At 42.1% G+C, this 16394-nt stretch overlaps 1 pseudogene; it reads left to right on the forward strand.

Annotated features, from left to right (window-relative positions):
• Positions 1–288: 288 nt before the first annotated feature.
• Positions 289–1223, forward strand: LOC134486260 (Y-linked testis-specific protein 1-like; annotated as a pseudogene).
• The last annotated feature ends 15171 nt before the right edge of the window (positions 1224–16394 follow it).

Consider the following 16394-nt stretch of genomic DNA (forward strand, 5'->3'; position numbering starts at 1 on the left):
TCTGCCTCTTTAATGCTGGAATTAAAGGTGTGTTCCACCATTGCCCAGCCCTCCTACGAACTCCTGATTATGACAGAATTAGATTCCGATGCTCAACCCTGTCTACCATCGCCTTCCTCACCTGCTCCAAAGTTCTCTTAGACAAGAGCCTTGGTCCAGCGCCCTCCCCACCCCACCCCCATTGTTCTTGCAGGCACTCACATGACAGAGGCACCAGCATTGTGTCTGGTTTAAGCAGGCGAGCTCTTCAAACCCAGGCCACGGGCAAGTATGAAGCCTGAACACAGAACGAAAGCCACAAGACAGTGGACGAGGATGCCGTGGCCTACCACATTAGGTCTACAGCCAAGAAGAAGAGGATGTCTCTGAGGATGATGAGCACACCATCCTTCCAGAAGCGGAGGAGGAGGAGGCCTTCTCCCCAGGCCCTGGGGAACATTGTGGGCTGCAGAATTTCTCACGGATGGAAGGAAGGTGATGAGCCCCTCACTAAATGGAAGGCCATCATTCTAGAACAACTGCCAACAAATCCCTCTCTCTATCTGGTCAAGTATGACGGAATTGACTGTGTCTATGGACTGGAACTTCACAGCAATGAGAGGATTTTAAAGCTTAAGGTCTTGCCTCACAAAGTAGTGTTTCCTCAAGTGAAAGACGCCCATCTTGTGAGTGCCATGGTTGGCCGAGATGTGGAGCATAAATTTGTGGGCAAACATGGCTCTAAGGACAACTGGAGGGGGGTGGTCCTAGCCCAGGTACCGATCATGAAGGACTGGTTTTACATCACATACGAGAAAGATCCATCCTATACATCTACCAGCTCCTGGATGATTACACAGAAGGTAACCTCCATATCATTCCAGAGACTCCTCCTTCAGAGGTGAAGTCAGACGCTGACAGTGACATCTTAACAGGTCAATGTGTGCAGTTCACCAGAAGCGACGGGTCCAAAACAATCTGGAAAATTCATTTACCAAGTTCCAGCAAAGCCTTCCGTGTACTTCATCAAGTTTGATGGCGACGTCCACATCTACGTCTATAATCTGGTGGAAAAGATCCGTTAAGGTGAAATTCACAATGTGTTGGGGGCATAGATGGGGAATTTATAGGATTGGGGGAAAATGTTTGTTTTCCTGTGTTTCAGATACACAAGGGCCTTTGACAACCCCAGTATCTTTTCCAGTGGAATTTGTTTTTGCTCTAAAAATTAAAATGTGCGATGTGACGTGTTGTGTGTGAACACTTTGGTGGAGGAGACGGGCTGTGGTGGATGGAACATGGAGAGGAAGCCGGAAAGGTCAAGGCTGTGAACAGTAAGTCTGATGTCACATAGGCTAAAACAAACAGGACTGAGCTGGTCTGGTATTTAGGGAGAGAAAAGAACTGGTGATGAGTCTTAGAGGAGCAGGGATGGCACGGGGGAAAAAAAGATGGATGTTTAGGAAGCAGTGGAGAGGGGCCAGACATAGATAGACTCTCTGAGGTGAAGTTTGTGGGAGAAACAGACGGTTGGGGAAAGAGGGGCAGGTAACAGGGAGGTGGTCTTGGAACTCAAGGGGAAACCCAATAAACTGATCCAAGCAGACTGAGAATCAGAGAAGATCGGGGATTGTTTGACTAACGAAACCTAATGAAACCTGTTTCTCATCTGTAGATGTATTATTTTTAATTATGTGGGTGGGGGCAGGGCATGAATACAGGAGACCACAGAGACAAGAATAGTCATGTCCCCTGGAGCTGGAATTAAAGGTGTTTGGGAGACATTGGACATGAGCTGAAAGAACAAGTCCACGTCCTCTTTCAAAGCAGACGAGCTCTTGATCCATTGGTTACCTCTCCAGGCCCCTAAAGTCATCTTTTCAAATAAATCCAACCTTCACATGCAGAGAAGAGACCAGGATGAGGGTAAGAAAGATTAAATTGATGGTGATGTGGAAGAAAGACTAAAGAACACATGAGGGAGTAGAGGACACTGAGGGAGGAAGGAATTCCAAATGGAGTTCTCAAAAAGTGAAGCAGGAGAGCAGGAAGAACAGAAAGGGTCTAGGATGAGTTGAACTTGGGCCGCATCCATATTGGTCTCTTTGATTCCTTAAAGTACAGCCAACCATCATTACAGAAGGTGGATGTGAGGTGGAGGCTTCCCCGGAGGACATTTTGACGAGGATAACTCAAGAGTAGTGAATGCCAAACCAATTTATATCTATTGATTCCTGAAAGTATCATAAAGCCCATTATTTTGTATGATCAGTAAAAAGTAATTTAAATGGGAAGATGGGGATGCCGTGAGCTTCTGTCAGGTGTTACGTGGATCCTGTTTTTAGTTTCCCTGACAACTGTTTGCCTCTGTTGCATCCTGTAGTATTTTTTAGGTCTGTGCTCAATGCCCCTAGATGACCACAAAGAGCTCCTGCACTGGCTTGTCTTGCCTGGCTCTCCTAAGCCTGGATGGCTTCCTCCACACCTGTGGGCCCTGTTATGGTATCTAGCCCCAGAAAGTTCCCGTCTTTGACTCACATGTAAGCTTATCCTCAGAAAACTCTTGACAGTGATTCCAATGCAGAGGTGCTGCATTGAGCTCTTTCCTATGCCATTTGCAATTACTTTAAAATCCTTTGTGGTTCCTGACCATGTAGCTCTCTTCTCCTGAGAAGCCCCTGTGCACTCCATGGGGTCTCCCTGAGCCACATCTACACTCCAAGAATGTCTTTGGAGGCAACCTTATCATGAACTCATTCATTACTGTTTCTTCTCTCAAGAATAAGTTTCTCACTGCAGGACTTGAAAATATTTTCTATCGTTGAAGAATTCTGCTCTTTGGGGGTTTTTCTACAGGCTGGTTGTCTGACGGTTTCATTGCTGCAAAAAAAACATCATGACCAAGGCAACTTATAAGAGACAACATTTAATTAGGGCTGGCTTACAGGTTCAGAAGTTCAGTCTATTTTCATCAAGGTTGGAAGCATGGAAGAGTCTAGGCAGACATGGTGTTGGAGAAGAAGCATATCACCCCAAGAGTGATATGCTTCCTCCAACAATGCCACACCCACTCACACAAGGCCACACCTCCTACTTGTGCCACACTTCCCATGGGACAATCACATTATAACCACCACCCTGATTTTATGTTAAATTGACACAAGCTAGAGTCATCAGAGAAGAGGGCCCCTCAATTGAGAACATGTGTCCATAAGATCCAGCTGTAGGGCATTTTCTTAGTGATTTGTGGGGGAGGGCTGGCCCACTGTGAGCGGCACCATTCCTAGGCTGGTGGTCCTGGGTTCTATACGAAAGCAAGCTCAGCAAGATATGAGGAGCAAGACGGTAAGCAGTGCCCCTCCATAGCCTCTGCCTCAGTTCCTGCCTACAGGATCCTGTCCTGTTTGAGTTCCTGTCCCAACGTCCTTTCCTGATGAGCAGCAATGTAGAAGTGTAAGCTGAATAAACCTTTTCCTCCCTAACTTGCTCTTTGGTCACCCTGTTTCCTTACAACAATAGGAACCCTAAGTAAGACAATTTCTCATAGAAACAGTGAGTCAGGTAGAGCCACAGACGCTTACCTCATAATCGCAAATAGATACGTATAGTCACTTTGTTTTAATATATAGGTAAGACTTGCTCATGTACTGACCTGTGACTTTCTAGTTTGCTTCCTTCTCTTCGTAATGAATGCCATGATCAAAACTAACTTGGGGAGGAAAGGGTTATTTGCCTTACAGGTTACAGACCATCACTGAAGGAAACCAGAACAGGAGCTTGAAGTGGTAACAAGGAGCTCTGCTTGTTGGCCTGCTCCCTGTCTCAGTCATTGTTCTGTTGCTGTGAAGAGACACCATGGTCAAGGAACTACTATAATGAAAGAATGTAATTGGAGGATAACTTACATTTTCAGACGTCTGGTCCATCATCATAGCAGGGAACATAACACAGGAGCAATAGAGAGCTAATGCTCTGTAAGCAGAGAGAAAGAGAGAGAGAGAGAGAGAGAGAGAGAGAGAGAGAGAGAGAGACAGAGACAGAGACAGAGAGAGACAGAGAGAGTCAGAGAGAGAGGGAGAGAGGGAGAGACAGAGAGAAACAGAGAGAGAGAGAGACAGAGAGAAACAGAGAGAGACAGAGAGAGAGACAGAGAGAGAGACAGACAGAGACAGACAGAGACAGAGAGAGGGGAGAGAGAGATAAAGAGAGAGAGACAGAGAGAGACAGAGAGAGACAGAGAGAGAGAGAAAGAGAGAGAGACAGAGAGAGAGAGAAAGAGAGAGAGAGGAAGGGGGAGAGAGAGAGGGAGGGAGGGAGAGAGAGACAGAGAGAGAGAAAGAGAGAGAGACAGAGAGAGGGAGAATGAGGGGGAGAGAGAGAGGGAGGGAGGGAGAGAGAGAGACAGAGAGAGACAGAGAGAGAGAAAGAGAGAGAGAAGAATGGAGGGAGAGAGATAGGGAGGGAGGGAGAGAGAGAGAGAGAGAGAGAGAGAGGAACTCTGGGAACACATGGGGCTCTAGAAAACTCAAACCCCACCCTTGTGAACACACCCACTACCTCCAATGAGGCCCACCTCTTAATCCTTCTAATCCTGGAAAATACTGTCACTCCCTGTTATCTAAATATTCAAATATGTGACTGTGGGAGCCTTTCTTATTCAAACCGCCACACACCATGGCTTGCTCCATTACTATTTCTTAGAGCCTAAAAGGCTATTCTTTTTACACATGAGTACTGATGAATTTGCCCACAATGGTGGGCCCTCCCACAACAATCATGATTCAAGAAAATGTTCCATAGACTTACCCAAAGACTAATCTAATGGAGGCAGTTCTTGAATTGTTCTCTCTTCTCAGTTGACTCCAGATTGTCAAATTGGGGAAAAAAAAAGAGCGAGAGACCCAGCACCATAATGTTTCTCTTACTCCATGTTACATACTCACCACTAGCCACTCTCTTCTCTCAGTGTATAGACCCACTTCCCTGTATGGCAGAACTGAAGAGTAACTACTGTCACAAACATGAAAACTCGAGGACATGTGACAAGAAATGAATAGATTCTACAGGTCCCAACGCCAAGCAAAAGCATTTTAGTGTGTGCTGCACTTACTGGGAGACTGTCAGTCACTGGCCATTTCATGGGTCACAGTAGACCACAGAACCAAGAAGTCACAACCTACATATCATCTCCCCTCAGCAGGAGACATAACCCTTTCTCAAAACCCATGACTCTATCTGTAGGCTTAGATTTTTTCAAAACCTACTTTATTTAAGGTTCTTAAAATTTCTAGCCCATCAACCAGAGGTAGCACAGAGAGAAAGTTGATAGGAAAAGTGAGAGAATTTTGGACCTATTTAGAAGTAATTCTTTGGGGTAATTCCAATCTTCATTGTGCAGTACGGTCCAATAACAAACGCAAAATATGAATCAGTAGCAGTGCCTTGACCTGGCAGAGACCACAAGGCTCTAACCAACAAGAAGCAGCAGAAGCAGCCAGAAGCAGCCCGAATAGCACAGGATCTTTTGTGCATTTCTCATTATGGAACGAAGACCAGCAAAGACCATCATAGTATTGCAAAGTGTAGCAATGTAAAGATGTCCTCTCTCTCTCTGTGGGATTACATTTATGTTCTCCATAAACATTCTGCCCCAATTCATGCGTGTGCTCCAGCTAAATACCACATGCCTTCTCATGTGTCTGCTTCAGCAAAACACCCTCTCCTAACATAGCTTCCAGAAAAACATCCTGTGACATAGTGCGTTTCCAAAGAAACCAAAATTTTTCCACTTCATCTAGCCTCATCTCACACTCGGCCAAGACATCACAAAACGTATAATGGCAGTCTTACAAGGCTCCTAGCGTCCAGCTCCATCAGCCACTGGAGCTTCTGCAATTGCACTCTGTGAAACTCAGCCCCTTTCATGAGCACAACCTTCAGTTAAACCCATAAACATTGTGCTCTCTCCATCTTTGCTCTCAGCCAATAGCTGTCCAACTTCCAGCCAACTGAGCTGTGACCAGAAAAACCCTCATCAAGAAAGCCAAAGAATTTGACTTGATTTTTTTTCCCTGATGGAACGGAGTGTTCTCCCTGCCTGGTTACCCTGGTGTCTGATTCATTTGTAATAAAACCCACTACTATTAAGATCACAGTCACAGGAACTATGACAAATAGCAAATCACACGACAGGCATCATAGTTGTCCAAGCCTTTTCTGCAGCCTTATTGAAGTATAATTTACATACTTAAAAAAACCATTTATTTTAAGTGTGTAATTTAATGATTTTACAGCAAAATTTATAGCTTCCTTCCATTTTTTAATACTCATTTCCCACTAGTTCATACAATATCGAAGTCTATTAAAAACACAGAAGTGAAGTCAGGAGAAGGACCAGAGCGGGAAGCAGGAGGTTCTTGATTTGCTAAGACAACAGATACATTGGCAGAATACATACACTTAAAGGCAAGGCACATCTCGATAACTGCACAGTAACGAGGTCGTCAGAGAAGCTTTTTAAGAAGTGTACAGTGAGCCATGAAAGTGAAGAAGGATCAACCAAACAACACCAGACCCCTTCATGCCACAACCTTCAATATGACAGCTGGCATTTGTAACTTAATAATTACTGTCTTTTTACAGAACATGTTTTCTTAGCAGGAGTATTACTGTGTAGGCAATAAATGTCTGTTTTCTTAATATTGTTCATGATATTCTATCAATCGGACTACTGATTTAAATAAAGAAAACAAGAATAAAAGATGTATTGTCTGGATATGTAGTCCAGACTAACCTGAAATTCCTAATTTCTCTCCCTCAGTCTCTTGAAGGTGAGTATTCTAAGAGCAAGACATGGTGCCTGGCTTGATAGAAATTCCTTCCTATCCTTTCATCTCAACATCTTAGAATTCCACCAAACTACCTGTATTTCTGTACACATAGTATCTACACAGTTCATCCCTCTTTGCTCACTTTGGCATATGGCACCTGCTGTGTGCTTGCTTGGTTACTTACATGGAAAACTGTTCAGTTCCAGCACAGCCTTGTCTGTTTTCAAATATCATCCTTCTCTTCTGTCTATATTTACACTCTGTTTTTCACACTGTGACTGCTAAAGTAGCTGTTAGCTCTGTGGTGGTGACTCCTTCTCATCTTGTTCACATTGTTGCCTTATATGGAGACTGAGTATGGAGTGCAAAGTTCTTATCATTATGTTCACCATCCTTTCCAATCTCTGAGCTCTCGGGTAATGAGAAGCTCCAGGGTTTAGCTTACTTTGGATCCTTGGGGATTCTGCCTGTCCCTTCCCATTATATCTTCTGAAGTTTGGTCTCATGTCCCTCAAATATTGGAATGTGGCAAACTCATTTTTCTCCCAGTCTGATAACTTTTCCCTTCAAATGACATAACCTTTCCTGTTTTGTTGGGTGTATATGTCTTTGGTGAAGTTTGGGTTTTCTTTCCAAAAGTACATCACTTTTTCCTGACAAGTGTAGAATAGGAGATATCACCAGCCTGTTAGGCTCTCTCTCTATTCGCTTGATATAATGAAATGTCAGACGTATGTGAGTAGATCAGCACATGGTTGATCCACAAATCAAATGTGATTTACAATATTTCCAAATTATAAATAAACATGTTACCTATGTTTACAAATACCATATAAGACAAATACACATACACACACATATGCACACATACTCACACGTATGCCACATACACATGTCTGCTTATATATTCATGCAGAAACACAGACCCAGAGAAACACAATAGAGAAAGAGGACATGGAGATTGTACATGAATTAAAATGTTAGTATAAACAACAATGCAGGGTAACAGTATTTCTTTACATCCTTTTTCATCATTTGGTCAATTATAAATGCAGCGAACTACACATCAAACCAGATACACTCAAACAAATAGAAGAAAAGGTGGGAAAGAGTCTTGAACACATGGGCACTGGAGAAAATTTCCTGAACAAAACACCCATGACTTATGCTCTAAGATCAAGAATTGACCAATAGGAACTCATAAAACAGCAACGTTCTGTAAGGCAAAAGACACTGTCATTAGGGCAAAACTGCAACCAACAGATTGGGAAAACATTTTTACCAATCCTATATCTGATAGAGGATAATATCCAAAATATACCAAGAACATAGGAAGTTAGACTCTAGAAAGCAAAAATACACTATTAAAAATTGGGTACAGTGAGTTACAAAACATTCTCAGCTGAAGGTTAGCAAATGGCCAAAAAACACCTAAATAAATGTTCAACATCCTTAGTCATCAGGGAAATCAAAATCAAAATAAATCTGAAAATGTGCATCACACCAGTGATAATGGCTAAGATATAAATCTCAGGTGACAGCAAGTGCTGGCGAGGATGTGGAGAAAGAGGAACACTCCTCCATTGTTGGTGGGATTGCAGACTGTACAACCATTCTGGAAATCAGTCTGGAGGTTCCTCAGAAAATTGGACATTCCATGAACTGAGGACCCAGCTATACCTCTCTTGAGCATATACCCAAAATATGGTCCAACATACAACAGAGAAATATATTTGACTCTGATCATAGCAGCCTTATTTGTAATAGCCAGGAGCTGGAAAGAACCCAGATGCCCTTCAACAGAGTGATGGATACAGAAATGTGGTCCATCTACACAATGGAATATTACTCAGCTGTAAAATCAATGACTTCAAGAAATTCTAGGCAAATGGAATGAACTAGAAAATATCATCCTGAGTGAGGTTACTCAATCACAGAAAAACACACTATATATGCATTAATTGATAAGCAGATATTAGCCAAAAAGATTGAGTTACCCATCATGCAATACACAGACCACATGAAACTCAGGAAGGATGACCAAAATGCAGATGCTTCACTCCTTCTTTAAAAGGGGAACAAAATATCCACAGGAGGGGATAAGGAGGCAAACTTTATAGCAGAGACTGAAGGAACTGCTGTCCAGAGCCTGGACCACATGTAGCCCAGACATATACAGACACCAAAACCAGATAAGATGGATGAAGCTAAGAAGTGCAGGCTGACAATGACTGGATATTGATCCCTCCTGAGAGACACAGCCAGAATATGTGAAATACAGAGGCAAACACCATCAGCAAACCACTGAACCAAGAAACAGACCCCAGTTGGAGGAATTAGAGAAAGGACTGAAAGAGCTGAAGGGATTTGCAACCCCATAATAATAACAATGTCAACCACCCAGAGCGTGCAGGGACCAAACCACAACAGAAAGACTGTACATGGACTGACTCATGGTTCCTACTGCATGGAGCAAAGGATTGTCTTGCTGGAAACAATGGAATGAGAAACAATTTTTTCTGACATGGTTTGTCCCCCAGTGTAGGGGAATGTGGGGAGGCGTGGGGAGGCCGTGTGGGGATGTGAACTCCCTTATAGAAGGGTAGGGGGAAGGGTTAAGGGACGTATGGACTGGAAACCTGGAAAAGGGAATAATATTCGAAATGTAAACAGGAAATATCCAAAAATGAGAGAGAGAGAGAAGAAGAAGAAGAAGAAGAAGAAGAAGAAGAAGAAGAAGAAGAAGAAGAAGAAGAAGAAGAAGAAGAAGAAGAAGAAGAAGAAGAAGAAGTAGAAGAAGTAGAAGGAGGAGTAGGAGGAGGAGGAAGAGGAGGAGAAGAAGAAGGAGAAGGAGAAGGAGAAGGAGGAAGAAGAAGGAGAAGAAGAAGAAGAAGAAGAAGAGGAGGAGGAGGAGGAGGAGGAGGAGGAGGAGGAGGAGGAGGAGGAGGAGGAGGAGGAGGAGGAGGGAGTTGAAACAGAAAGAAAACTAAACTTTCATTCTCCCCATTCCCTGTCGTCCTCAGCTGTTGTTTAGGCAGTCGTGTTAGTGAGACTTTATGAGTGTAATTTCTGGTGTTACTTTGAGACACCATCTCATAGTAAACTTTAGTCTCTTACAATCTCCTTGCCCCTCTTCTGTAATGTTCCTCAGCCTTGAATCAAGTGACGTTGTGTAGATAGAGCCATCGAGACTGGACTTGAAGTTTCTATCCTGTATTTTGAATGGCTGGGATTTTCACTGTGATGTTTGTTGCAGAGACTGTAATTAATTCTGTATATAAGGACACATGGCTTTGATTGTTGTTAGGTATGATACTGGCTTAAGTAAGTAAGGGGCTGTACATTCTCCCCCATAACCACAGCTTCAATAGCCTTATATACGTGGCTAAATTACCAGGACCATCCATGTTCATTGAACAGGACTTAAGCAAAATTAGAGAGCTGTTGGCTATCACCAAGCTATTTATGCCACTGCACTGCCCTTATGGTTACCCTGCCATGTTGATCATTGTGTTTTACAGGCATGAGGTGAACAATCACTTGAACCTGACAAGACTGATGATTGTAATTACAGGTTATACTAGAAATTCGACCTGTGCCTGGCACATCTTCCTGTATAAGAATACTGATTTTCTGATAGGCAGGAGGATGTAAAAGTTAAATTTAGTCTTAACCTAACAAAAAAATTAATCTTTTTCCTGCTATAGCACGTTTAATTAATTCAAGTAAAATAAATCTATTTAATTGATGTTGGGGAAATATAATTTAATAATATAATCCTAACTCCTTTTATGTGATTAAAAGTCACAGGTAGATATTTTGAATTTAGTGAAAATGAAGGCATAACTTGGGAACACAAAAAAGCAATGCTAAAGGAAATCTCATAGCTCTGAGAGCCTCCACAAAGAAGCGGGAGCTATGATACACTAGCAGTTTGACAGAACACCTGAAATCTCAGAACTAATAAAAATCCAAATACACCAAGGGACCAGACAGCAGGAAATAATCAAATTCCAGACTGAAATCAACCAAGTAGAAACAAAAGGAATTATATAAAGAATCAACAAAACCACTAGCTGTCTCTTTGAAAAATCCAGAAATAGGTAAATCCTTTATATTCAAATTAAAAATCACAAAATCAGAAGTGAAATAGAGATATAACCATAGAAAATGAGAAAACTCAAAAAATTATCAGTTCCTACTATAAAAGCCTACACTTAACAAAACGGGAAAGTTAGGGATAAATGGATAATTTTCTAGACAGATACAAGTTACCAAAGTTGAATCAGTATCAGATAAACCATCTAAATACTCTCATAACTCGTAAAGTAGTAGAAGCAGTCATTAAATGTCTCCCAACCAAAGATCCCAGGACCAGAAAGGTTTAGTACAGAATTCTCTCAGACGTCCATAGAATACCTAATACCAATATTCTCCAAACTATTCCACAAACTAGAAATAGAAGGAACACTACACAGTTCCTTCTCTGACACCACAGTTATGCTTATAACTAAAGCAAAAAAAGACCCAACAAAGAAAGAGAATTTCACACCAATTTATTCATGAATTTCCCTGCAAAAATTCTCAGTAAATTTCTTGCAAGCCAAATCCAAGAAGACATCAAAACAATGATCCATCATGGTCAAGTAGGTTTCATCCTGGAGATACAGGGATGGTTCAGTATACAGAACCTGATCACTAATCAAATTAATCTCACTATAAAAACAAATTCAATGAAAACAAAACAAACAATCATCTCATTAGATGCTGAGAAAGCATTTTACAGAACCTGCCCCTTCATGTTAAAAGTCTTGGAAATATCAGAAATTCAAGGACCATACTGAAGCACAGTAAACGCAATATACAGCAAACCAGTAGCCAACATCAGACTAAATGGAGAGAAACTTAATGCAATCCCACTAAAATCAGGAACTAGACAAGGATGCCCACTCTCTCTCTATCTTTTTAATATAGTGTTTGAAATCCTTGCCAGAGTAGTTAGAAAACCAATGGAGGTAAAGGGATACATATTGCTAAGGAAGTATTCAAAATGTTTACTATATGCAGATGATGTGGTAGTATACTTAAGTGACCCCACAAATTCCACCAGTGAACTTCTAAGCCTGATAAACAAATTTAGCAAAGTGGCAGAGTATAAATTTGATTCAAACAAATCAGTAGCCTTCCTCCACTCAAAAGAGAAACAGGCTGAGAAAGAAATTACGGAAATGACACCGTTGACAATAGTCAGAAAGCATATAAAATACATCAGTGTGTCTTTATCCAAGCAAGTGAAAGATATATTTGACAAGAACACATGTCTCTAAAGAAATAAATTGAAGATCTCAGAAATTAGAAAGATCTCCCATGTTTGTGTATTGGCAGGATTAATATTGTAAAAATGGCCATTTTGCCAAATGCAACCAACAGATTCAATGCAATCCCCATCAATATTCCGACTCAATTCTAAACAGTCATAGAAATGGCAGTTTGAAATTTATTTGGAATAAAATAAATCCCAGGATAGAGAAAACTATTCTGAAAAATAAAAGCATTTTGGGGAAATCACCATCCCTGAGCTCAAGTTGTATTACAGAGCAATGGTGATGAAAAACTGTATTGTATTGGTATTGAGACAGGCAGGTAGATCAATGGAATAGAATTGAAGACGTAGAAATGAACCCACACAGCTATGGCCACTTGACAATTGATAAAGAATCTACAACCGGGGGGTTGGGGATTTAGCTCAGTGGTAGAGCGCTTGCCTAGGGAGCACAAGGCCCTAGGCCCCTGGTTCGGTCCCCAGCTCCGAAAAAAAGAACCAAAAAAAAAAAGAATCTAAAACCATCCAGTGAAAAAAAAGATAGCATTTTTTTAAAAAATTGTGCTGTTTCACCTGAAGGGCTGAATGTAGAAGAATGCAAATCAATCCATTCCTATCTCCTTGTCCAAATTTCAACTAAAAGTGGATTAAAGTCCTCCACATAAAGATCACCAGTGGAAGGGGAAGCCCTGGGTCCTGCTATGACTGAACCCTCATTGAACGTGATTGTTGGGGGGAGGGCGGCAATGGGGGGAGGGTGGGGATGCGAACACCATAAAGAAGGGGAGGAGGAGGGACTAGGGGATGTTTGCCCAGAAACCGGGAAATGGAATAACACTCGAAATGTAAATAAGAAATACTCAAGTAAATAAAAAAATAAAAAAAGACCTCCAAATAAAACCAGATACACTGAAACTAACTGATGAAAAAGCAGCGAAAAGCCTTGAACACATTGGTACTCGGGAAAATTTCCTGAATAGAACACCAAAGGCTTTTGTTCTAAGATCAAAAATTGGAAAATGAAACTTCACAAAATTTCAAAGTTTCTGTAAGGCAAAGGACACTGTCATTCCTTCCGTACAGCAACTAACACATGGGAAAAGATCTTTACCAATCCTATATCCGCTGGAGCGCTAATATGCAATATATACAAAAAACTCCATAAGCTCTTCTCCAGAGATTCAAATAACACTATTTAATAGTGGGCTACAGTTCTACACAAACATTCTCAGCTGATGAATACTGAATGGCTGAGAAGCACCTAAAAAAATGTTCAACATCCTTAATCGTAAGGGAAATGCAAATCAAAACAATCCTGAGATCCTACCTCATACCAGTCAGAATGGCTAAGATAAAAAGTCAGGTGACAACAGACTCTGGCAAGGGTGCGGAGAGAAAGGAACACTCTGTCACCGTGGAAATTGCAAGCTCTTAAAACTGCTCTGCACACCAGGCTGGAGGGTCCTCAGAGAACTGAACATAGTATTTACTACCTGAGGACCCAGCTCTACCATTCGATGGCATATACCCAAAACGTGCTGCAACCTACAACAAGGACACATGCTCCTCTATGTTCATAGCAGCCTTATTTATAAAAGACAGAAGCTGGAAAGAACCCAGATGTCCCTCAAAAGAGAGACAGATTCATATAATGGGGTCCATTTACAAGATGGTGTGGGACTCAGCTATTAAATAGAATGACTTCATGAAATTCATAGACAAATGGATGAAACTAGAAAATATCATCCTGAGTGAAGTAACACAAACACAAATAAACGCACAAAGCATGCACTCACTGGTAAGTGGAAATTAGCCCAAGAGCTCAGAATATCCAGAATAAACTCACATACACTCTGCAGCTCAACAAGAAAGGACAAAGAGGGACGGCTTCAATCCCACTTAGAAGGGGGAAGAAAATTATCATGGGATGCAGATGGAGGAAGGACCGTGTGTGGGAGAGGGGAGTGAAATGGAAATACAGGAGAGCAGGATCAGATTGTGCTACCAGTGCTGATTTGTGTTTGGTGACATTTTTTTTCAAGTGGACTATTGGTGTCCTGACACTATGGGACTGGACTGCTGGTGTCCTGACAGCTCAGATTGGATTTGCCCCAAAGAACTACTTCTAAACAGGTCCACATCCACTTGCCCTATTTATCATCCTTTCTCCCCTACCTTTGGACAGTGGGCTAGAAGGGGGCTCTAAGCATTTGAGAACCCTAATTAAAGTAGGTTTGAAAAAAATCTAAGTCTACATGAATACCCATATAATGAAGGGGTGTCAGAATTGTTTCCATTACAACTTCCTTTCCCTTGCATCTGTTATTGCAACTATCTCCTCTTTAAAGAAAGTGCTCTGGGGGTTTTCTGAGGAAGTATCGTTACATGCATGGATGTTTAATAACATGTTTTCCCATTTGTGTGCATGCATATATGCATATGTGCTATGCGTGTATGTGCTCATGTGGGTGACATCCAGGCCAGAGGACCAATTTACCTTGTTTTTGACCCAGTGTCTCTCTGTGGCCTGAATCTCACCAGTATAGTTCAGAAGGGCTGGGGACAGGGGTCAAGGGGACTGAAGGCTTTTCTGAAGTGATAAGATTCTGCCTCCCACCAGGCCTAGTTAGACATTTAAAATGGAAATAATGGGGCATTTCCCACCCACTTACTGGCTAATGGTCCCACTAATCACCAGGTCTCCCTGAAGGGCCCATGTGAGCAGCTCAGACCTGACCCAGGGCTTCAAAAAATCCACACATCTCTAGACACTTCCTGTAACAAAGACTATGCAACAAGTGGATTGGAAGGGAGGGAATGAAGGGATGGATTTGAACAAATATGCCTTACATGCATCTATATAAATTCTCAAACAATAATAAAAGAGATTAAAAAGAAAACACCTGTGGTTGGTTATTTGGCTCAGTGGTAGAGCGCTTGCCTAGCAAGCACAAGGCCTGGGTTCAATCCCCCGCTCAGGAAAAAAAAAAGAAAAGAAAAAGAAAACACTTCATTCAAGGCCCACTATCTCCTTTGGTCAGCATTTTGCTCCAGGCTGGTGAGATGCTCAACAGGTCAAGGCCCTTGCTACCAGGCCTGAGGACCTGAGGTCCACATACGTGCAGTGGCAAGCTCACACACACACACTGATTAATTAATTAACTAATTAATAAAAGTAAATTACCATTTCCTAATAAATAAAACATTATAAAGCTGGCGCTTGCATGAAAGGGACTGGTTTATTAGCTGACACCTGACCCGTTCTCTCTCAGGCTCAGCAAAGAGAGGACCATGTGGGACTATCACCAACCTGTGCTTAGCACCTGACAGAATAGGAGACTGTAGCTGCTTTTTTCTAATACTAATTGAGTTCCCCAAATTAGTTTGCAGAAGAAAGACTGCACCTAGCTTCTGGTTACCTGACAGCAGTTAATTCTGATTGGTGAATAAAGATTCAAGCCAAAAATAGCAGGGAGAGAGAGAGAGAGAGAGAGAGAGAGAGAGAGAGAGAGAGAGAGAGAGAGAGAGACTGGATTTAGTGTCCCCGGGCTTGGATCCTGGAGCAAGCAGGACAGAGAGGTCCCCATGACTTAGGGGAGTGTGGAGGAGGGGAGACAGAGGCTGCCATGGAAGGGAAATAACATGCAGAAGGGCAGAGCTGCCGTATAAAAGGGCAAATAGATCATGGCCCAGAGGGCTGCACCTTGGATTCAAGAAGAGCCAAGGTGAAGCATAGCAATTAGTAAATAGTAACTTGGAGTTATTGCTGGGAGGTGGATTCTAACAGCATGGAGGGTAGGCAGCTGCCCAGCTATGGGCTGCTTTAGATATAGATGCTGGGTTTGTTTCTTTCATTCGGGACAGAAACCATTGAGGTGAGTAACTCCGCGTCGGGACTTATTAAACAATTTTTTTTTTTTACTACAGAGGACTTCAGCAGAGGATTTGACTCCATTGCATTTGCTTGTGGACAGATCTGTGAGGCACCTTTTGGAATAATGATTGGTGTGTGTGAAGAGTTAAATTTCAAAAAGTTAGTCTCAAGCAAAGTCCAGACATGCCTGAAAGAATTTGAGATAGGGCTCACCAGCCCGACTATCAGCTCCCAAGGACACTGGCCATCTGGAGCCACCCCCTCCCCTTTCTTCACTCCCTGAGGATGGGTCATCCCCCTGCTGCAGTGAGATGAGTTATCCTGCCCACATTGCTGAGATGCTAGATTACACGTATGCTTTGTTGATGTAACTCCGTGCCAAAAGTAA

This window comes from Rattus norvegicus, chromosome 3 (assembly GCF_036323735.1).
Source record: "Rattus norvegicus strain BN/NHsdMcwi chromosome 3, GRCr8, whole genome shotgun sequence".
Lineage (NCBI taxonomy): Eukaryota > Metazoa > Chordata > Mammalia > Rodentia > Muridae > Rattus > Rattus norvegicus.